The sequence below is a fragment of the Bombina bombina genome, chromosome 6 (genome assembly GCF_027579735.1).
Source record: "Bombina bombina isolate aBomBom1 chromosome 6, aBomBom1.pri, whole genome shotgun sequence".
Taxonomy (NCBI): Eukaryota; Metazoa; Chordata; class Amphibia; order Anura; family Bombinatoridae; genus Bombina; species Bombina bombina.
The window spans coordinates 733189432-733214736 of record NC_069504.1 but is presented as its reverse complement, the minus strand read 5'-3'; the positions used below and the strand labels follow the sequence as shown (position 1 = coordinate 733214736).

General features: G+C 40.5%; 1 protein-coding gene across 1 annotated transcript in view; it reads right to left on the bottom strand.

Annotated features, from left to right (window-relative positions):
* XPO7 (exportin 7) overlaps positions 1 to 25305 on the bottom strand; it is a 449809-nt gene that overhangs the window by 284057 nt on the left and 140447 nt on the right. The gene's annotated exons all lie outside the window — the stretch shown is intronic.

Genomic DNA, 25305 nt, shown 5'->3' with positions numbered 1-25305 from the left:
CTCGCCTCCTGAGGTTCCCAAACCCACTGTGCTGTCAGAGACCCCCAGACAGCTCCCCAACCTGAAAGACTTGCATCTGTTGTGATCACAGTCCAGTAAGGACAAACAAAGGAGGCCCCTTGAACAATAAGGTGATGGTTTAACCACCAAGTCAGAGAGTGTTGAATGTTGGGATTTAAGTATATCAACTGTGATATCTGAGTATAATCCCTGCACCATTGGTGCCACATGCAAAGCTGAAGAGGTCTCATATGAAAACGAATAAAGGGGATCGTGTCTGATGCTGCAGTCATGAGACCTAAAACTTCCATGCACATGGCCACTGAAGGGAATGATAGAGACTGAAGGTTTAGACAAGCTAAAACTAACTTCATTCGTCTCTTGTCTGTCAAAGAAAGAATCATGGACACTGAATCTTTGTCTGAGGAATCAATTAACGTTTTTGTAAATTGATCCTCCAACCATGTTTTTGAAGAAACCACACAAGTTGTTTTGTGTGAGATTCTGCTAAATAAAAAGATTGAGCTAGTACCAAGATATCGTCCAAATAAGGAAACACTGCAATACCCTGCTCTCTGATTATAGATAGAAGGGCACCGAGAACCTTTGAAAAGATTTTTGGAGCTGTCGCTAGGCCAAATGGAAGAGCGTCAAATTGGTAATACTTGTCTAGAAAGGAGAATCTCATAAACCGATAGTGGTCTGGATGAATCGGAATTTGAAGATAAGCGTCCTGAAAGTCTATTGTGGACATGAAATGACCTTGCTGAACAAAAGGCAGAATAGTCCTTATAGTCACCATCTTGAAAGTTGGGACTCTTACAAAACCATTCAGAGTTTTCAGATCCAGAATTGGTCTGAATGAATTTTCCTTCTTTGGAACAATGAACAGATTTGAATAAAAACCCAAACCCTGTTGAGGAATTGGAACAATCACCCTTGAAAGCTCTAGATCTGCAATACACTTCAGAAAAGCCTGAGCCTTCACAGGGTTTGTTGAAACAAGGGAAACAAAGAATCTTCCCATGGGAGGTCTTATTATATTTTGGAAAGAATTTGCTCAAATGTCTTGAAACAATTTCAATCTGCCCCCCACCAGTTGAACTGGTTTGAGGGCCACACCTTCATGCAGTCTTAGGGGCTGTATTTGGTTTCTTATAAGGCTTGGATTTATTCAAATTTGTGGATGGTCTCCAATTGGAACCAGAGGCCATAGGGGAAGGAGTGTTTTTTTGTTCTTTAATCTGATGAAAGGAACTAAAACAATTGGGAGCATTAAATTTACCCTTAGATTTTTTATCTTGGGGCAGAAAAACTCCCTTACCCCCAGTGATAGTTGAGATAATAGAATCCAATTGAGAATCAAATAAATTATTACCTTGAAAAGATAGAGATAGTAATCTAGATTTAGACACCATATCAGCATTCCATGATTTAAGCCATAAAGCTCTTCTAGATAGAATAGAAAATGACAAAGATTTGATATTAATCTTATTAATGTTGAAGTAAAAGACAACTCAGGATCTGATAACTGCTGTGCTAGGCTGTCCAACCAAAAAGTTGAAGCAGCAGCAACATCAGCTATAGAAATAGCAGGTCTAAGAATATAGCCAGTATGTGAATATGCCTTCCTAAGATAAGATTCAACTTTCCTAAGGGATCCTTAAAAGAAGTACTATATTCCATAGGAATAGTATTAAGTTTGGCAAGAGTAGAAATAGCGCTATCAACCTTAGGGACTTTTTCCCAAAGTTCTAAATTGGACACAGGTAAAGGATACCATTTTTTAAACCTAGAAGAAGGATTAAAAAAAGGACCAGGCTTAGACCATTCCTTAGTAATCATATTAGAGAAAGCATCTGGAATAGGAAAAACTTCAGGAGCAACCTCAGAAGTCTTAAAACCAGAATTCAAACGTTTGCTATTCTTGTTATCAAGAGGACTAGATTCCTCAATACCCAAAGTAAACAATACTTCCTTAACAAAGAACAAATATATTCAATCTTAAAAAGAAAGGTTGATTTATCAATTTCAGTGTCTGAAGAAGGATCCTATGAGCCAGAGAAAGCCTCATCAGCAGAAAATACTTCAGTATGCTGTTGATCAATACATACTTCATCAGATTTAAGGAGAGACCTTTTACGTTTATTTGAAGGCGGAATAGTCATAGCCTTCTCTATAGCTGCAGCAATATAACCTTTTATATCTACAGGAATATCATGTACATTAGACTGTGTAGATGTATTTGTACTTATGAGAAATTATTTCATGCTGATAATGTTTCTATAACAAGTGCCACATATTTGAGCTGAAGAAGGAAGATCAGCTAATTTACAACATACACACTTAGTTTTGGTAGATTTGTTTTTCAGGCAACTTGGTTCCTACAGTAACATCAGAGGCAGGATCAGTTTAAGACATCCAAAAAAATGTAAAAAAAAAAAGAAAAAGAAAAAGAAAAAATAACATTTAAACAAAATATCCAATTTCCTCAAAATAGCAGTTTCAGAAATGGGAAAAAATGCTTCTGAAAAAAATACTTATATGCAAAACAAAAGCAAACATCATAACCCTCTGTAACAAATGAGAGCAGAGAGCAAAAGAGGGAGAGACTTAATCTAAAAAATGTTGACACTAACAAAGATGACGCAAATGCCGAGAAAAAAAAATTTTTGGCGCCAAGGTTAACAGGAAAGGACAAAAAATTGCGTTAGCAAAGATGCAAGAAATGACGTGACTCGTGTCACAACAAACGCAACCACCGCGCCAAAAATATTTGCACCAAGAATGACGCAATAATAGAAGCATTTTGCGTCATTGCGAGCCTAATTTGCCCGCGAAAATTTGAAAAAAACAAGTCCGAAGTTACAACTAGCTGGAACAGGTAAGAAAAAATTACAAAATTTCTCCCAAAACATAATTTTCCATGCTGAAACTGTTAGACTGCAAAGGGAAAAAAAATAACTGACTAATTGTAAATATATGCAATATATATTAAAACTTTAAAATAAAGTGCCAAACATAGCTGAGAGTGTCTTAAAAAAAGATATATACTTACCTGAAGACACCCATCCACATATAGCAGACAGCCAAACCAGTACTGAAACATATCAGCAGAGCTAATGGTAGCTAATGGTAGAGAAGTATAATGTCGATCTGTAAAGGGAGGTGGCAGATAAATCCCCACGACCGAATTTACAGAAAGCCTTAGAATAGATTTCCCATAGGTGAAAACATGGCATCATCAGGCAATACTCCCTTCACATCCCTCAGACAAACACTCTACTTTGAGAGGAATTGGGCTTCAAAATGCTTAGAAGCGCCTTTCACAGAAGAAATCAAGCACGACTTGCTTCACCATCCTACAAAGAAGGCAAAGTTTGTAAAACTGAGGTATGAGTGAGGGGGGGGGGGGGGGAGGTGTATTTATAGGCATTTTCAGGTTTGGGAAACTTTGCCCCCTCCTGGTAGGAATGTATATACCATACGTCACTAGCTCATGGACTCTTGCCACTTATGAAAGAAACTAAATTTATGCTTACCTGATAAAAATTTTTTTTCCTGGCATGGAGAGTCCACAAATCCATTCTAATTATTAGTGGGAATTCAACTCCTGGCCACCAGGAGGAGACAAAGAACACCCCAGCAAAGCTTTAAGTATTCTCACTTCCAACAATCCCCCAGACATTCAGGCGAAGGAATATGGAAGAGAAGAGGACACAAAGGGTATAGAGGTGTCTGAAGTTTAGAAATGACAGAAACTTACGAAGCCGTCAAAAATGGCATAAGGGCGCGTTGTGAAGTCTCCATGCCAGGAAAGAAAAGAATTTATCAGTTAAGCATAAATTTTGTTTTCTTTCCAATGGCATGGAGAGTCCACAAATCCATTCTAATTACTAGTGGGAACCAATACCCAAGCTAGAGTGGAAAGGGAGGGAGAAATAAAACAGGCGGACCTAAACTAAGGGCACCACCACCTAAAAAACTCCCCAAGAGAACCTCAGCTGAGGAAAAAGATCTTGAATTAGAAATTCAAAGAAGGTATGAAACAAAAACCAAGTGGTCATCTTGCAAACTTACTCCACAGAAGCCTTAACCTAAAAAGCCCGGAAGAATAAACAGCCCTATTTAAAGGAGTCGAAATCCTCTCAGGAGTTCGATGTCCAGCACCCCTTAGAGTGAGTCACAAAATGTTCCTTCTGAGAAGGATCAGGACAGAACGTTGAATGACAATATCCCGATTGTTTGGTATGAACGCCTTATCAGGATGGAAAAAAACAATATATAACAAACAGAATGCATAGGCTCAAACGGAGTCCGCTGCAGAACCTGAAGAACAAAAGAAAAGCTCCAAGAAAGAGTGTCCTGAATAAAAGCAGGTCCGATCCTGACCCAGACCAGAATAAAGGACCTGAACGTCCGGACACCTGACAGACACTAAATAAACAGAACAAAAAAGGCAGAAAACGGGCTCTTCATGAAACTGACTGACCAACCCTCCTCCAGACCCTCCTGGAGAAAGGACAGATAGAAGAACTGCACTCAACCCCCAGAGAGACGTACTAGAAAAATATGAGCGCCAAACCCTATGGTAAAGCTTGTGAGGCACTGGTCTACAAGCTTGGAGCAAGGAGACAATCCTATCCGGTAAAACTTTGTCTTGTTAAGACGAAGCTAGCAACCTCCCCGTAGGTAGCACCAGAGAATCTAGGAATGGAGTAGAAAAAAGACCCTGAAGTAGAAGGTCATTCCTCAGCGGAAACTTCCACGGAGGAGAAAACGACATCTCCACAAGGTCCGTAGACCAACTCCTGCGAGGCCAAGCAGAGACAATTAGAAACACCAACGCCTGCACCTGTTTGATACAGTCATCCACTGAACAAGAAGGGCAAACAGAGGAAATAGGATTCAGACGAAAATGCTAGGGCATTCACCCAAAGCTGACTGCAGAGTCCTTGATCTAGATCCATATCTGGGAAGCTTGGAGAATAGACGAGAAGTCATCATTCCAATTTCGAAAACTACCCCCTGAGGAATATCCCAAGATGATAGCCCAGTCCCCTGGGAGAAAAGTCTGCTTGCTCAAAAATCTACCTCCCAGACATCCCTACCTGATGATGTGAAAACCAGCAAGAGACAGAAGAGAAATTCCTTCCATCGAAGGATTCGAGACACCTCCTAATCGTCAAGGAACTACTATAACCTTCCCTGAGGGTTGCTATAAACCATCGAAGAGATGTAGCCCGATTGAAACCTGATAAACCGAACCAAACTCTGATGGTTCCAAGCAATCCAAACCTGAAGAGATTTATCAACTTTTAAGATATAAGGAGGACAGAATCTTCTGAATCCTGATACCCAGATTTCTCGAGGAAGAACAACTGCTTCCCAGACGGAAACATCTGTAGTCACAACCTCCCATGTTGGTCTCAAGAAGCATGCACCTTTGGACCTGAGGAACAGAGAAAGTCAGAAGGACAGAAGGACTCTGGTCAGGAGGATTAGGACTGTCCTAAAAATCTCCGCGCTCCATTGGCAGAACATGCATAACTGTAAAGATCTCAGATCTCAGCAAAAGGAATAATGTCCAAGGATTCCACCCTGAAACCAATGACTTCCATACTCTGCGTCCAGAGAAGGAGACTCCACAATTCCTTAAGGTCTGGCTATTGCCAAAGGAGCCTCTAGAACCTAAGGATTTATGGGACTGAGGCTAGGCCGAAAGGCAGGGCTACAATAGGAAATTTTAAGGGAGACATCCGATATACATCAGAGCGCTAAGAACACTTCATATGAAAAACTAAAATACAGAGATTTATTTTAAAGGTCCCCAGGTTCCTTTCCTAAAGGGAAAAAAGGTGACAAAACCAAACGTGCTTGAGCCTTCTACTTAGAGGAAACCCGCATTAACCCTTGGAGCCTCCGCTGTGGAACAGGCACAGCATCCCAGGTCTGCCAGATTGAGACACCCTCCGGTAGGGACCTGAGAAAAAGACAGGCAGAGTAAACAACTCTGGAGAATTATAAAAACGAATAGCGACTTCCGGTGGGCGGCGTTCCAAGATGGCTACTAACTAATGTAGCTGTGTCTAAGTTGCTACCCATTAAGTTGTTTGGTGGTCATATCTTCAGCCATCCGTATATTTGTGTCTGGGAACTTTTTAGGATCAAGGATAACCACGCTGTATAATGTTTTCCATAGTTTGCAACTTTTTATATCCTGACAAGATGGAACATATTACTGCTAACCTAACTGAACTGCTCCCACCTTTATTTGACTACCTATCTGCAACAATAGGGGAACTTCTAAATGAAGTCTAACTGTATAAGAAACCACATGGCTTAAGACTGACCTCTGCCGGTGCAACATTCGTTAACACTGGAGTAACAATGGAGACAGCCTCTGATCGATCTCTCCTAATACCAGCAGCCATGGGATCTGTTAATGCTCCAACAAGCTTTTTCTTCACACCTACTACATCTGACCACTTGAAGATCAAAGCGATGGATAAGAAATTGGACCTTCCTTGCCCTGTTGTGGAAAATATCTGCCTTGGAGCTATAATGTGAAACTGTCATAATGGTGTCCTTTGAATATGGAGACGTTTATTTTGAAGATAACTGCGTACCAGGCCGACATGCTTTCCTGCACAAATAATGTAATGGAATCCAAGGTTCAAAAAGAACAAATTGGGTAGGAGTTGGAGATAGAATTAACCGTGTGACATCCTTAACTTCAAGATATCTGCTATCGTGTAGGCAAAACAAAGCGATCAATGGTCTTAACTTTTTCTGGGCTCTGAGACATAGGAGAGGTGTCGGCTAAGTGGACATATTCTGGACCTGACTGGCTGGTTGGAATAGCCTCATTATTATAATAGAATATTTCTGCTGCATGGTTAATTTACAAATCCGCTGCACTTTAACCGTTATGTTGATGGCAACGTTTTGTCATGTTATAGATTTCCTAAATGTGTTCTCTGGACTGGTTCTTAGTCATGGCCCCATTGGCTACTTGGTTTGTAGAGAAGAAGAAAAAAAAAGACATTTTTTTAATCTGGCCCCATCATAGTAGGGGTTGGATGAACACCCTCTGCAAATGTTCCTAATGGCACTTTAACAACATAAGCTTACAAAGTTCGGATATTCCGGTATTCTCAGATCAGCTTACAACATCTGTCGTCATTCTCTTACATAGACTGAACGCATATGTATGTTTTTCCATACTCTAACAATGCACTAATTGATGTAGAACTAAATCAGTGGGAAATATGAAAATTTAAATATTACTGCCCGGATGTCAAACAGGCATTTAGCACATGTTTATTTGCCTGCTCCTTAACTAGAGTTACTATTTTATACCTTATCGTTAAATGGATGCAACTCTTGTATTCTGACATTAAATGTCTGTTCTAGTCTTGTATAATATCAAGACTATAGGCAGGGGAATATACCTTTTAAAACTTTAATTTACTTCTGCTGATTTCTCTATTTTAATTTACTTTTCATGGTCTTACCTGAAAAACCTATATTGTATACTAATTGTAGTTCTATATTGTTTAATTACTCATGACTCATCCTATTTTACTTAGAATCTTCCCTGGGTGTGCATTCATGTGACAGGTGAAGCTACCCATTTACAAAGGCTTCAGTTAATAGGCTTGGGTTTGTTATAGATTTTTATAACGCACTTTCTAACCTTGCTATGTATTGCTAAATTAAGTCTATTATTTATATCCTTATGGATATCTTGCATAACCCTACTGAAACTGCGCAGTTTCATGAATCGCACGCAGCTTTCTTATTTCTATAGTACGGCACAGACTGTAGTTTAGTTTATCACGACTCTGCAACTCTTTCTGCTTTATCATACTGTTAAAATTAAAATATCTTATGGTCACTTTCTTTAACCATATCATTGATGTCTGTTAAATCTGCCAAAGAAACTGCAAACCTAGATAGTATCACTATAATGACAATGATGTTCTGTTTTGTTGTCTTATGTTTTGTTTTATTTTGTTATTATAAAATTAAGAAGCATAGGTTCAACATGAAGTGGTACTCAACTAATTTTGATATATCTCTCAAGGCATGGATTATTTTATATAGTACAAATATTCTGAATTCATAGTTGTGAAGTCCATATATACTCAAGAGTAGCCTGTATTCTAGTTAATCACCCTTGGGATCAATCTGTATTGTGAATAGAAATTACCGTCTTTGTTTGTATTTAACAAAACCAACTGTACCACCCCACTAATAGTGTATTTATATTCAACATGTAGCACTTATTCCATAATGTGAATTGTAATGTCGTAATTATACTTTGTAGGTGCGCACATTTAATCTCTTGTACCTATGTTTCTTTAATAAAAAAGAATAAAAAAAAAAAAAAGGAATAGCATAAAATGTCAGAGGAGAAGCCAGAAAAAAACCTGCTGACTTCCAACACCATAACTCATATAATAGGAGTACTAGGACACCCCAGAATCACTATCCTAGTGAGCACTAAAACTACTCATTAAAGGATAAATAAAAGATACATTTCAAAGCACAATGTTGAAGCATTGCATATTCAAAAGAATGATGCAACCACCATGGCTACATTATGAAGACAATTTAAAATAGGAACAGATCTCCTAAGCATAACGCCTTCTCATAAGAGAATAAAACATGGCGTCCTATCTACAATAGATAAGAAGAAGCCAGCTCCTTAGTATCCAAAGAACACTCAGGAATGAAATTATCATCAATTCGGACCATACAAGGAAACAAAGGGTATAAGAATAAAATCTCCACAATAAGGGGGGAGTGGACAAGCCGTCGCCACTAGCAGTCATGAATTCTAGCAGCTCAGTATGCGACTTTAGTTATATGCCCAATATTTCTCAGCTAACACTTTGCACAATAATATAACTGGAGGTATATGCTAAGAAGAAGCTCTGGAGCCAGCAGACACCTCTTTCTACCTTGATCCAGCCCTCAGAAAAATTGACCGAGACTGCTGGCGGCGACCTACACCAGATCATAAATACTCCCCCCCCGGTCAGAGTTCGGGCCGGGTAAGAGCAGTTTCTGCCTGCTAGTGTACATTAACTGCAGCGACTCACCAAGAAGTCTGTGCTTTTGCGAGACATGGAGATTGCTTTACTATCATTATTAAATGATCTGAGTGACTTGCTGGATACTCGCTTTGCTCAGCTATCTCAACATTTGGCTGATTATGTCAGCACAGAGGGGCATGATCACAATTCTCAAGATGGCGATTTACTTTCATTGCCTTCAGATGTTGAAAGCTTGACGCCTAGAAATACTCCTGAGATGAATGCAACCCCGAATCAGTTGGCGCGGGAGGTAGCTGCACTTAAGACTCCAAGTCGGATATGTGAGCATTATCTTAACCATGCCGAGCGGGAAGCAGAGTGAGGCCAAGGAAGATCATATCCAGAGGCGGTGGAGTTCCTCGAGTGAGATTCGATATTTCACAGTAGGTGGGAAGGAGCAGCTTGGAGCCATCAATTTCGCAATGGGGTTTTCTTTCAGTTCGACATTACCCTTATTGGAACGGAAAGACTATGTATCTTCCTCCTGTCTAAGTCTACTCAAGGTTCCACTAGTGCCACATCATGGAGTAAGGTGTTTCCTTGGGGGTCAATCAAATCTCAAGACCGGTGTGGGGTAGTCTCCTGGGAGAAATAAGATGCCATAGAGTGTCTAAAGCATATATATGTGGCTATTCTTATGAACACTTGGATGAACGCTAAGGGGTAAAAAGAGATCTGTGTGATTATTAGACAAATGACTGTTCTTAGGGGGATACGTGACAAAGCATTACTAATAGTATTGAACTCTTAAATCCTTTACATTTTTGTATTTATGCAGTTAATAATATCAGTTGCTTACATAAAAGATTGGGATACGGGACTTAGTGATCCTTTTCCTAAGATTAAAATGTATTGCCTAACTAATTTAGCTCCTTACAGGAGGGTTTGCTTAGAACAGTCTTATATGTGTGTTGTACTTTCCCTTTTTGCTTCACACCTAAGACATATATTTCACTAGCACAGTCTATGTCTTAGGCACTAATTGAGAACATACATAGGATCTGTTTTTCACTGTACAGGTCTTCTCTCTCTGTTATTGCTGTTTTGACTATTGAAGTCATATGACCTGTTAGATTTCAACTGTGTATGTATATGTATATATATATATATATATATATATATATATACACATATATACACACACACACATTATGTTTGTGCTCTTAATACACGGTAATGCAAAGAGTGGTACAAAACAGAGGTACTTCAACATTATATTATAGTTCTATGGTAACATGGGAGGAAAACCCCTTCACTTAGATCACAGAAGCCGATCTAGGTAAATTCCCTACGCTAACTGTCTCTATTTCAGTTAATTCCTTATTAGTAGTTATTCTTAGTACTGTGTAACCTGTGCCCTTTGTCCGACAGGGGGAACAGGGATGGCTGAGTGCACCTTTAGATTATTTAACTAATCTGTCACTAGTTATTTAGCTATAAATAGCAGCAACCTGTCTGCCTGCGGCCGAGGCAGCAGGAGGCTAGTTTACTTGTAGACTGTTCTAAATGATCATATACGCTGTGATATAACAGCTCAGTTACTAAGAAGGAATCTGGCTTCATTAGATTGCTTGACCAGACAACCCCATCTATACATATTGTAGCACACCATATTTGATTAGCCGGAGATCCACATACGTGTTATCTTTATTACCTATATATCTATAATGTGGAGGTGAGGTGTATGTGTGTACCTCCTCCTTAAAGGTGTATTTATCCACTTAAGAGGTCGATATAATGTACTGAATAGAGTTACCCTGAATGTAGTTACATGGAATTGCCCTCAACGAACATTTTGTTCAGGTAGCTTGGTTCTCACAGCTATTTATCTTGTAGTATTCGAATTTTAGTGATATTAGTATTTAGTAATTACACTGAACACTCAGCTTCTCCGTAGCTCCCCAGTTCAGACTGTCATAACGTTTGCATTTACTGCTGCTAATGTTTAGATACCTTTGAACAGTGATCTAAGTACAGAGGTTAATCTTTACTTTATATAATAAGACCCAAAAGTGGTCTTATCAATTGCTAACTTCCTCTTTCTTGAGCCATCTGAATAGTCAGATCCAAGAGTGATCTTCTAAATACGGAGAGGAACATTTACTAGAGAAAATATATTAGTTAAGAACTTTATGCTATGCTACCACGTTAGCTATTGACAGAATATAAATTATGTGCCATGGTCCAAAAGTGACCGTATATCACTATAGGCTTTTCACCTCCAGCCATCCAAGATATAGTCCATCGGTTCACTAGTAGCCCATATATTATTGGGGAGGTTCATAAAATTTTACACCATTCTAACGTACCTCCGTCAATACTGGATGGTACGAAAGGGTCCAAGGGGGACCTATGAATAGCATAGGAGGTCTCTATAAATATATAAAAGGAGGTTTATGGTATATTTGGCTAAAATTCCTAGGCTTACAGGTTGTTATTTGAATTTGTTTGTATTATTGTACTTTTATAAATCAATGTTGTATATTTTCTCATTCTAGCACAAAAAATGTTATTATACCTGTTCATATCGTAGTGTGGCAAATTATATTTGTAAGGTACATTTCGCTACAAACCTCAATAAAATAAAAATTATTTTTAAAAAAAAAAATCTCCTCAATAAGAGAGAGTAGTAGATATTCAAGATCCCCAGATCACCAAAGAAATATATAAGATATATTTATCATAATGGTCAAAAATGTAATGACCGAGACATTTCAGAAATCGCTTCCATAAAGAGATTATAAAATTGGGTTATAAACTCATATAGATAAAATAGGGTCACAAGTGACTCCCTACATTTGTAAATAGCACCTTGACATGCAAAAGATTATAGTAAATGTATTAACTGTCCTAAGATCACTAAGAAAAAGATAAAGAAACACAATACAATACAGCCACAGACAATAGATGAATCACCTCAATATGAGAGAGATTAATATATAGAGGCCCCCCCCCCAAGGCAGAACATGCAGTGATCTGAGATGTCATCGCAGAAAAAAAAGGACACATGCAGGAACTGTCAACGATTTAACTTTGCAGCGCTGCTCCACATTTGGCTGTTCTCTTCAGAGGCATGCTCTGGCTGCACTGTGTAAGTTTTGCTTATCACAGTGCATCCAAGTGCTGTTTTAAGAGAACAGTCAAATATGCAGTAGCTATGCAAAGCAGCAGTGCATTTATTGTTTTCTAGCTCAAACCCAACCCTTAGCCTTTCTTAGTCTGCAAAGCTGTTTTTTTCTGAATCTAAGACGTTCTTATGAGCAATGCACAATTTTATTACTACATTTCTATGTTGGACTAAGAGAAAAGGAAACTAATTTATTCAAGAGACATTTTTACAATTTCTTTTGTCTGCATCTAAATTTGCAATACAATTTTCAACTATTGCACTATATAATAAAACTTTAAAAATTACTTTATCCTCCAGTTAACCAACACATTGCAATTGAACTGGTGCTTTAGTGTAACTGCCTAATTTAAAATTGAATTCTATTTAAAATTTTGATCTGCAGCAAATTTTTCACTAAAAAAACATCCCAGAAAGTGAAAAAAAGTTCTGCCTCTGGGTAGAGCCCTATAGATAATATAGGAGAAAACATGTCACAGACATAGATAAATCACCTCAATAGGAGAGATTAATATATGGAACCCCTATAGATTATTAGACATTAGTAAAAATCACCATAATATGAGAAAGATTAATAAATAAAGAGTCCATACGGACAACATAGGAAATACATGTCATAGACGTTAGGAAAAATCACCTCAGTATGAGAGAGATTAATATAACTAGCTCCTATAGATAATATAGAATACATGCCACAGACAATATAAAACAACATATTAGTGCTAAAAGAGCGCTAAAATAAATACGTATATAATACCGGGATACACACGTCACAGATATTGAAAAAATATCAGATACCTTGGACAATACATGCTGAATAGAAAATTCACAATAAAGTATAAATATATGTTGCAACTAAAGGATAAAGAAAATCCTGGACAGAGAGAATCTTATTATTAGAAAACTAAAAATGAAGATAATCCCACAAGGAAACTGAAGATAATCCCACAAGGAAGCAGAAAAGCATGTAAAGCCCTAGAGAAGGGATACATCTCAGATAATTCTTTCAATAAACAAAAGAAAGATAATCTAAGTCGGAAAAGCACCAAAAACCCTTACATAAAAGTAATGCCCAAGTTTAGACGGCAATAAAACTTATTTGAATAACAGGCAAAGAGTATATGACTACATACTGTATACGTAAATCTTCCCATCAGAAAACAAGATGAAACAAAACTTATGTTTACCAGATAAATTCCTTTCTTTCCTGGAACAGAGAGTCCACGACTTCATTCCTTAGTGTTGGGAAATACAACACCTGGCCACCAGGAGGAGGCAAAGGCACCCAGCCAAGGGTTAAATATCTCAGATACTCTGCTAGCAGAGGCAATGGCTAATAGAAACAAAACTTTACAAGATAACAGTTTAATATAAACAGCATGCATGGGCTCAAACGGAGCCTGTTGCAAAACACTAAGGACAAGATTGAGGCTCCAAGACGGAGCCAGAGGTCTTAACACAGGTCTGATCTTAGAGCCTTAACAAAGGACTGCACATTTGGAAGCTCAGCTAATCTCTCGCGTGTGCAGTAAAACCGATAGGGACAATATCTGTCCCTTCAGACAGCTGGCAGATAGACCCTTCTCCAAAACATCTTGGAGAAGATACAATTCTGGCAACCTTTACCTTATGCCAAGAAAAACCACGCTCCTCACACCAGTGCAGGTAAGACCGACATACCTTATGGTAGATGCGCAGAGTAACCTGCTTACGAGCTGGAATCAAGGTGTCTATTACACTGTAAGAGAATCCTCTCTAGGCTAAGACTAAGAGTTCAATCTCCACGCAGTCAGCCTCTGAGAATCTAGATTTTGATGTAGAAAAGAACCTTGTATCAGCAGGTCCCTGCGATAAGGTAACCTCCATGGAGGAGATGAGGACATTCTCACCAGATCTGCGAACCAGGTCTTTCGAGGCCAGGATGGAGCAGTTAGAATCACTGATGCCTGCTCCTGCTTGATGCGGGCTACTACACGAGGGAGAAGAGGCAATGGAGGAAAGAGATATGAGTCTGAACCTCCATGGAACCGCTAGAGCGTCTATTAACTCTGCTTGGCATAAGAGAACTCTTTTCCAAGATCTAGACCCGTACCTGGGTAGTTTGGCATTGAGAAGAGAGGCCATGAGATCAATCTTCGGCATCCCCCACATGCTGCATATCTCTGATAACACTTCGGGTGGAGGGACCATTCCCCCGGGATATAGGATTGTCTGCTGAGGAAATCTGCTTCCCAGATGTGGATCGCTGACAGAATACAGTTGTGGGCTTCCCCCCATTCTAAGATTTGAGACACCTCCCTCATCGCTAAGGAGCTTCTCGTTCTTCCCTGATGGTTGATGTAGGCGACAAAAGTTATATTGTCTGATTGGAATCTGATATACTGGGTCGAACTCAGATGGGGCCAAGCCTTCAGCGCATTGAAGATTGCCCAGAGTTCCAAGATATTGATTGGAAGTGTGGACTACTCCTGAGTCCACAACCCCTGTGCCTTCCTGGCACCCCAGCCAGAGTAACTGGCGTCCGTAGTCACAATCTGAAGCACATGCCTAGAGACTGGTGATCTTGACAGAGGCACCAAGAGAGCGAGTCTCTCAAAATGCTGTCCAATAAGATCCGTTGGGACAGGTCTGAATGGTCGCCGTTCCATTGTCTCAGCATGCATAGTTGTAAAGGTCTGAGATGGAATCTGGCAAAAGGAATAATGTCCATACAAGACACCATAAAACCAATTACCTCCATGCACTGGGCCACCGAAGGAAGGTCTTAAGGCCTGGAGGGCAAGACACGCTGTTGCTGGATACTGAGTCTATGACTGTACCCTGGAAATTCACCCTGGTATTTGGCGTAAAAGAACTCTTTTCCAAGTTTATCTTCCATCCATGTGACTGAAGACTCAGAAGAAATTCCCAGTGTTCCCCTGCCAGACAAAAAGATGGCGCCTGTACCAAGATATAGTCCAGGTAAGGTGCTGCTGCAATACCCTGGGTTCTGGCCACAGCTAGAAGAGCACCCAGAACCGTTGTAAATATCCTGGGTGCAGTAGCTAAGCCAAACGGAAGTGCTTTGAACTGGAAGTGCTGGTCTAGAAAGGCAAACTTCAGGAACTTAAAATGATCCTTGTAGATCGGAACATGAAGTTATGCATCCTTCAGATAGATGGTAGTCACGAATTGTCCTTCCTGAACTAGGGGAAGGATCAATCTGATCGTCGCCATCTTGAAGGAAGGGACACTTATAAATTTGTTTAGGCACTTCAAGTCCAGAATTGGACAAAAAGTTCACTCCTTTTTGTGAACCACAAAGAGGTTTGAATAGAACCCTAGACCTTTTTTAGATGCAGGTACCGAGATGATTACTAGGTCCCGTACGCAATCTAAAAAGGTTGTCCTCCTCTCTGGTCTTGTAGACAGTCTGGTGAGAGGAGGAATCTGCCCCTCGTGGATGAGATTTGAATCCTATCCTGTATCCTTGAGATATGCCCACTAGCACCCAAGGATACTGAACACCCTGAAACCAGGCACCTGAGAAAAACGACATTCTGCCCCCTACTTGATCTGATCTAGGATCGGGGGCCGCCCCTTCATGCAGATTTATCTGCGGGCTGTTTGGACTTGTTCCAGGATTGAGCAGGCTTCCAGGTACTCTTGGGCTGCTCAGGCTTGGAGGATGATTGGGTTTTTCTGGGACTTGTCCGAACGAAAATTAGAGGACTGCCGTCTCTTAGGTCTGTTCTTCTTATCCTGTGGAAGGAAAGCACCCTTTCCCTCTGGTAACATTAAAAATTATAGAGTCCAGACCTGGACCAAATAAAACTTTCCCCTTGAATAGTAAGGAAAGGATTTAAAAACCATATCCGCGGACCAAGATTTCAACAAGAGCCCTGCGAGCCAGGATCGCAAAGTCTGAAGCCTTTGCGTTCAGACGGACAATCTGTAAGAAAACCTAACCGCCCGTTGTATTAAAAAAAAGTATCAACAAAAAAACCCTAACCCTTAAACCGCCAAACTCCAACAGAAATTACTTAATCGTGAAACTCCCACAACCACGAAGTATAAACAAAACAAACTAACCCTTAATCCGCAAAACACTGACAACAATTTTTTTTTACATTATTAACCCCTACTACGCCAACTACCTAATTATACTATTAACCACTAAACCGCAAACCTCCCACAACGCAAATAATATAACTAATCACTAAGCCCCCTAACCTAACAGCCCCTAAGTTCAATCTAATTATATAATTAAAAAAAACATTACAAATACACACAAAAAAAATCTAATTACAAAAATAACATCTAAAATTACACAAAACAAACATATCAATAATAAACATATTACCCCCCAAACAAGCACACTCAAAATAAAATAAAAAACCTTAATCTAAAACTAAAATACAAATAGCCCTTAAAATATCAATTACCCACTAAAAGTAAACCCCCCACCCGCAACCGCATACCATCGTGCAATTACAAGTTCACCTTCCCGGAGAACAGTCAGTATATTTTATTGAAGTTAATATTGAAACGGCTGTAGAAAGAACACAATTAAGAGACACAACTTTGACTGCTTGGTTTAAGTTAAACCAAGAAGATTTGTCAGCTCATGCATAAATCTTTACATGGATATTCCTCAGCATTTTGTTTTTCATCAAAAGACAACAAAATGGAAAAAAAGTGTACAAGGTCGAGCAAATAACACAATTGGTCGCATGTACTGTAAATTTAACTTCAGATGTTGAGAGATTTTGTTTACAATTACTTTTACATATTAAAGGAGCAACTTCTTTTGAAGATATCCAAACAGTTGATGGAGTTCAATTTTACACTGTCATGAAACCTCATGATTGAGATGCTAAAGGGTTAATTTTCCTTAGCCAGTATGCTAGAAAACAATTTATGTAAGAACTTACCTGATAAATTCATTTCTTTCATATTGGCAAGAGTCCATGAGCTAGTGACATATGGGATATACAATCCTACCAGGAGGGGCAAAGTTTCCCAAACCTCAAAATGCCTATAATTACACCCCTCACCACACCCACAATTCAGTTTAACCAATAGCCAAGCAGTGGGGTGATAAAGAAAGGAGTAGAAAGCATCAACAAAGGAAATTTGGAAATAATTGTGCTTTATACAAAAAATCATAACCACCATAAAAAGGGTGGGCCTCATGGACTCTTGCTAATATGAAAGAAATGAATTTATCAGGTAAGTTCTTACATAAATTATGTTTTCTTTCATTTAATTGGCAAGAGTCCATGAGCTAGTGACATATATTGCATATCAATACCCAAGATGTGGAGTCTTCCACTCAAGAGTCACTAGGGAGGGAGGGAATAAAAATAAAAACAGCCATATTCCGCTGAAAAAATTAATCCACAACCCAAAAAAAAAAAGTTTATTTTCATTTTTGAAAGAAAAAAACTTAAATCAAAAGCAGAAGAATCAAACTGAAACAGCTGCCTGAAGAACTTTTCTACCAAAAACTGCTTCCGAAAAAGCAAATACATCAAAACGGTAGAATTTAGTAAAACAGAATTTATGTTTACCTGATAAATTTCTTTCTCCTACGGTGTATCCGGTCCATGGCTTCATCCTTACTTGTGGGATATTCTCAATCCCTACAGGAAGTGGCAAAGAGAGCACACAGCAAAGCTGTCCATATAGCTCCCCTCAGGCTCCGCCCCCCCCAGTCATTCGACCGACGGTTAGGAGAAAAAGGAGAACCATAGGGTGCAGTGGTGACTGTAGATTATAAAAATAAATTTAAACCTGACTAAAATGCCAGGGTGGGCCGTGGACCGGATACACCGTAGGAGAAAGAAATTTATCAGGTAAACATAAATTCTGTTTTCTCCTACATTGGTGTATCCGGTCCACGGCTTCATCCTTACTTGTGGGAACCAATACCAAAGCTTTAGGACACGGATGAAGGGAGGGAACAAGTCAGGTAACCTAAACGGAAGGCACCACTGCTTGCAAAACCTTTCTCCCAAAAATAGCCTCCAAAGAAGCAAAAGTATCAAATTTGTAAAATTTGGCAAATGTATGCAGTAAAGACCAAGTCGCTGCCTTACAGATCTGTTCAACAGAAGCCTCATTCTTGAAAGCCCAAGTGGAAGCCACAGCTCTAGTAGAGTGAGCTGTAATTCGTTCAGGAGGCTGCCTTCCAGCAGTCTCATAAGCCAACCGGATGATGCTTTTCAGCCAGAAAGACAGAGAGGTCGCAGTCGCCTTTTGACCTCTCCTCTTACCAGAATAGACGACAAACAAGGACGAAGTTTGTCTGAAATCTTTAGTTGCTTTTAGGTAAAACTTCAAAGCACGAACCACATCGAGATTGTGTAACAGGCGTTCCTTGGTAGAAGCTGGGTTAGGACACAGAGAAGGAACAACTATTTCCTGGTTAATATTCTTATTGGAAACCACTTTTGGAAGAAAACCAGGTTTGGTACGTAAAACGACCTTATCTGTATGAAACACCAGATAGGGTGAATTACACTGCAAAGCAGACAATTCAGAAACTCTTCTAGCAGAAGAGATAGCAACCAAAAACAAAACTTTCCAAGATAGTAACTTAATATCTATGGAATCTAGAGGTTCAAACGGAACCCCCTGAAGAACTGAAAGAACTAGATTTAGACTCCATGGAGGAGCCACAGGTCTGTAGACAGGCTTGATTCTGACTAAAGCCTGCACAAACTCCTGAACATCTGGCATTGCTGCCAGACGTTTGTGTAACAAAACAGACAGAGCTGATATCTGTCCTTTTAAGGAACTAGCTGACAAACCTTTCTCCAATCCTTCTTGGAGAAAATCTAAAATCCTTGGAATCCTAATCTTACTCCATGAGTAACCCTTGGATTCGCACCAACAAAGATATTTCCGCCATATCTTATGGTAAATTTTCCTAGTGACAGGCTTTCTAGCCTGAATCAGGGTATCTATAACTGAATCCGAAAACCCACGCTTAGCTAGAATCAAGCGTTCAATCTCCAAGCAGTCAGTTGCAGAGAGACTAGGTTTAAATGTACGAATGGACCTTGAATTAGAAGGTCCTGCCTCAAAGCTTCCATGGTGGAACCGATGACATATTCACCAGGTCTGCATACCAGGTCCTGCGTGGCCACGCAGGAGCTATCAGAATTACAGAAGCCTTCTCCTGTTTGATCCTGGCTACTAGCCGTGGGAGAAGAGGAAACGGTGGAAAGACATAAGCTAGATTGAACGACCAAGGCGCTGCTAAGGCATCAACCAGTGTCGCCTTGGGATCCCTGGACCCGTAACAGGGAACTTTTGAGTTCTGACGTGACACCATCAGATCTGGAATGCCCCATAGTTGAGTTAACTGGGCAAAAACCTCCGGGTGAAGTTCCCACTCCCCTGAATGGAAAGTCTGACGACTCAGATAATCCGCTTCCCAGTTGTCCACTCCTGGGATGTGAATTGCTGATAGATGGCAGGAGCGATCCTCTGCCCATTTTATGATCTTGGATACCTCTCTCATCGCCAGGGAACTCTTCGTTCCCCCCTGATGATTGATGTGCGCTACAGTCGTCATGTTGTCCGACTGAAATCTGATGAATCTGGCCTCCGCTAGTTGAGGCCATGCCTGGAGCGCATTGAATATCGCTCTCAATTCCAATATGTTTATCGGGAGAAGAGATTCTTCCCGAGACCATAGACCCTGAGCCTTCAGGGACTCCCAGACCGCGCCCCAGCCCAAAAGACTGGCGTCGGTCGTGACGATGATCCACTCCGGTCTGCGGAAACTCATTCCCTGAGACAGGTGATCTAGAGACAGCCACCAGAGGAGTGAGTCTCTGGTTTTCTGGTCCATTTGAATCTGGGGAGACAAGTCTGCATAATCCCCATTCCACTGTTTGAGCATGCACAGTTGCAATAGTCTTAAATGAATTTGAGCAAAAGGAACCACGTCCATTGCCGCAACCATTAGTCCTATTACCTCCATGCACTGAGCTATGGAGGGCTGAGGAATGGATTGAAAAACTCGACAAGCGTTCAGAAGCTTTAACTTCCTGACCTCTGTCAGAAAGATCTTCATCTTCAGTCTATTATTGTTCCCAGAAAGGGAACCCTTGTGGACGGGCAAAGGGAACTTTTTTCTATGTTCACCTTCCACCCGTGAGATCTGAGAAAGGCTAAAACAATGTCTGTATGAGCCCTTGCTTTGGGAAGGGACGACGCTTGTATTAGAATGTCGTCTAGGTAAGGTGCTACTGCAATGCCCCTCGGCCTTAGCACCGCTAGAAGGGACCCTAGCACCTTTGTGAAAATTCTGGGAGCAGTGGCTAAACCGAACGGAAGAGCCACAAACTGGTAATGTTTGTCCAGAAAGGCGAACCTCAGGAACTGATGGTGATCTTTGTGGATAGGAATATGCAGGTACGCATCCTTTAAGTCCATGGTAGTCATGTATTGACCCTCCTGGATCGTTGGTAAAATTGTCCGAATGGTTTCCATTTTGAATGATGGAACTCTGAGGAATTTGTTTAGAATTTTTAAGTCCAGAATTGGCCTGAAAGTTCCTTCTTTTTTGGGAACTACAAACAGGTTTGAGTAAAAACCCAGTCCTTGTTCCGCTGTTGGAACTGGGTGTATCATTCCCATCTTTAATAGGTCTTCTACGCAACGTAAGAATGCCTGTCTCTTTATCTGGTCTAAAGATAAGGGAGACATGTGGAACCTTCCCCTTGGAGGAAGGTCCTTGAACTCTAGAAGATACCCCTGAGAAACAATTTCTAGTGCCCAGGGGTCCGGAACGTCTCTTGCCCAAGCCTGAGCAAAGAGAGAAAGTCTGCCCCCTACTAGATCCGGTCCCAGATCGGGGGCTACCCCTTCATGCTGTCTTGGTAGCAGCAGCAGGCTTCTTGGCCTGTTTGCCCTTGTTCCAGCCTTGCAATGGCTTTCATGCTGGTTTGGGCTGGGATGCGTTACCCTCTTGCCTAGTGGCTGTAGAGGTGGAAGTCTGTCCGTTCCTGAAATTGCGAAAGGAACGAAAATTAGACTTATTTTTAGCCTTGAAAGGTCTATCCTGTGGAAGGGCATGGCCCTTTCCCCCAGTGATATCTGAAATAATTTCCTTCAACTCTGGCCCAAATAGGGTCTTACCCTTGAAAGGAATATTAAGTAATTTTGTTTTGGACGACACATCCGCCGACCAAGACTTTAACCAAAGCGTTCTGTGCGCCACAATTGAAAAACCAGAATTTTTTCGCCGCTAATTTAGCTAACTGGAAAGCGGCGTCTGTAATGAAAGAATTAGCCAACTTCAGGGCGTGAATTCTGTCCATGACTTCATCATAAGAAGTCTCCTTTTGGAGCGAGTTTTCTAGTTCCTCAAACCAAAAAGCCGCTGCAGTGGTTACAGGAATAATGCAAGAAATTGGTTGAAGAAGAAAACCCTGTTGAACAAAGATTTTCTTAAGTAAACCTTCTAATTTTTTATCCATAGGATCTTTGAAAGTGCAACTGTCTTCTATTAGTATAGTCGTGCGCTTAGCTAGCGTTGAAACTGCCCCCTCTACCTTAGGGACCGTCTGCCATGCGTCCCTTCTAGGGTCAACAATTGGGAACATTTTCTTAAATATAGGAGGGGGAACAAAGGGTACACCTGGCTTCTCCCACTCCTTAGTAACGATATCCGCCACCCTCTTAGGTATCGGAAATGCATCAGTGTGTACTGGGACCTCTAAGAATTTGTCCATTTTACACAATTTTTCAGGGATCACCAAAGGATCACAATCATCAAGTGTAGCTAGGACCTCCTTAAGTAGGGCGCGGAGGTGTTCTAGCTTAAATTTAAATGCTATGGCATCAGGCTCTGCCTGCTGAGAAACTTTCCCTGTGTCAGAAATTTCTCCCTCAGACAGGCCCTCCCTCACCGCCAAGTCAGATTGATGTGAGGGCACTACAGATAAATTATCCTCTGCGTCAGCTTGCTCATTTTCTGTGTTTAAAACTGAGCAATCACGCTTCCTAGGAAAAGCTGGCAGTTTGGATAAAAATGCTGAGAGAGAATTATCCATTACTGCCGCTAACTGTTGCATAGTAATCGCAATTGGTGCGTTAGAGTTACTGGGCATCGCTTGCGCGGGCATAGCTGGTGTTGACACAGAAGGGGAGGGTAGCGAGCTATCTTCACACCCTTCAGCTAAAGAATCATCTTGGGCTATATCTTTAAGTGTAATTGTACGGTCCTTAAGCTGTTTGGACGCTATAGCACATTTCACACATAAATTTAATGGGGGAACCACCTTGGCCTTTGAACATAGAGAACATAGGCTATCTGAAGGTTCAGACATGTTTAACAGACTTAAAAGTAACTTCAATGCAATAAAATTTATTTTTGACAAAAACGTTACTGTCTCTTTAAATAATAAAAGTGCACACTTTATTACTGAAACATCAAAAAACCATCAAAAACACATCCGATTTTTATGAAATTTTCACCACAGTGTCATAATGCTTTGAAAAGGTTGCACACAAATTTTCAGACCAATTAACCCCTTAATGCCCAAACCGGAGCTAATAACAGCAGTTAACCGGTTAACACACTACAGTACTCTGCCACAGCTTGCCCTGTGGCTTTTACCTTCCTTAGGGTTATTTTGGTAAGAATATAAGCCTCCCTGGAGCCCTTCCTGATGCTTCCGGACTCCCCACGTGAAGCTGCATGAACTGGCTAGTCAAAACAAGTGCACAATTGAGGCGCGAAAATGAGGCTTCCTTCCTCTGCATATCAGAGTGGAGGGGCATTTCTGACTAGATTAGGTGTCCAACTAAGTGCCAGGCGCAAATTAATCCCCAAAAGTGTTTTAAGTTGATAAAAAAACACCTATTTAAGTTGAAAACTTGCTAAAAAGCAATCGATTAGCCCACAATAGTGTCAACCAGCATAAGCCCTTAAAATAAGCCATCCTTTTATTGCTGAATCTAATAACAATGGCTTACCTATCCCAGAGGGAATTTCTGACAGTCTTCTAGCATTACTGGGTCTTGTTAGAAAAATGACTGATCATACCTGAAGCAGTTAAGCCTGCAAACTGTTCCCCCCAACTGATGTTATCTGGTTTCAACAGTCCTGCGTTAGAACAGCAATGGATTTTAGTTACTGGTGCTAAAATCATAGTCCTCTTAGCAGAAATCTTCTTCACTTTCTGCTGCAGAGTAAATAGTACAAGCCGGCACTATTTTAAAATAACAAACTCTTGATAGAAGAAATAAAAAACTACAACAAACACCACATACTCTTTACCACCCCCGGGGAGATGCTACTAGTTAGAGCGGCAAAGAGAATGACTGGGGGGGGGCGGAGCCTGAGGGGAGCTATATGGACAGCTTTGCTGTGTGCCCTCTTTGCCACTTCCTGTAGTGATTGAGAATATCCCAAAAGTAAGGATGAAGCCATGGACCGGATATACCAATGTAGGAGAAATGTTTGCAAAGAGGACCAAGTTGCCTCTTTGCAAATTTGATCAACTGAAGCTTCATTCTTAAAAGCCCACGAAGTGGAGACTGATCTAGTAGAATGAGCTGTAATTCTCTGAGGCGGGGCCTGACCCGACTCCAAATAAGCTTGATGAATCAAAAGTTTCAACCAAGAAGCCAAGGAAATAGCAGAAGCCTTCTGACCTTTCCTAGGACTAGAAAATAAAACAAATAAACTGGAAGTCTTCCTGAAATCTTTAGTAGCTTCCACATAATATTTCAAAGCTCTTACCACATCCAATGAATGTAAGGATCTCTCCAAAGAATTCTTAGGATTAGGACATAAGGATGGGACAACAATTTCTCTACTAATGTTGTTAGAATTCACAACCTTAGGTAAAATTGAAAAGAAGTCCGCAAAACTGCCTTATCCTGATGAAAAATCAGAAAAGGAGACTCACAAGAAAAAGCAGATAACTCAGAAACTATTCTAGCAGAAGAGATGGCCAAAAGAAACAACACTTTCCAAGAAAGTTGTTTAATGTCTAAAGAATGCATAGGTTCAAATGGAGGAGCCTGTAAAGCCTTCAGAACCAAATTAAGACTCCAAGGAGGAGAAATTGACTTAATGAAAGGCTTAATATGAATTAAAGCCTGTACAAAACAGTGTATATCAGGAAGTATAGCAATCTTTCTGTGAAATAAAAGAGAAAGAGATGAGATTTGTCCTTTCAAGGAACTTGCAGACAAACCCTTAGCCAAACCATCCTGAAGGAACTGTAAAATTCTAGGAATTCTAAAGGAATGCCAGGAGAATTTATGAGAAGAACACCATGAAATGTAAGTCTTCCAAACTCTATAATAAATCTTTCTAGAGACAGATTTACGAGCTTGTAACATAGTATTAATCACTGAGTCAGAGAAACCTCTATGACTTAGAACTAAGCGTTCAATTTCCATACCTTCAAATTTAATGATTTGAGATCCTGATGGAAAAACGGACCTTAAGATAGTAGGTCTGGCCGTAACGGAAGTGGCCAAGGCGGGCAACTGGACATCCGAACCAGATCCGCATACCAAAACATGTGGTGGCCATGCTGGAGCCACCAGCAAACACAAAAGACTGTTCCGTGATGATTTTGGAGATCACTCTTGGAAGGAGAAACTAGAGGCGGGAAGATGTAAGCAGGATGATAACACCAAGGAAGTGTCAGCACATCCATTGCTTCCGCCCTGAACATCCCTGGACAGGTATCTGGGAAGTTTCTTGATTAGATGAGAGGCCATGAGATCTATCTCTGGAAGACCCCACATCTGAACAATCTGAGAAAACACATCTGGATGGAGAGACCACTCCCTGGATGTAAAGTCTGGCGGCTGAGATAATCCGCCTCCCAATTGTCTACACCTGGGATATGCACCGCAGAGATTAGACAGGAGCTAGATTCCGCCCAAGCAAGTATCCGAGATACTTCTTTCATAGCTTGGGGACTGTGAGTCCCACCCTGATGATTGACATAAGCCACAGTTGTGATATTGTCTGTCTGAAAACAAATGAACGGTTCTCTCTTTAGCAGAGGCCAGAACTTAAGAGCCCTGAGAATTGCACGGAGTTCTAAA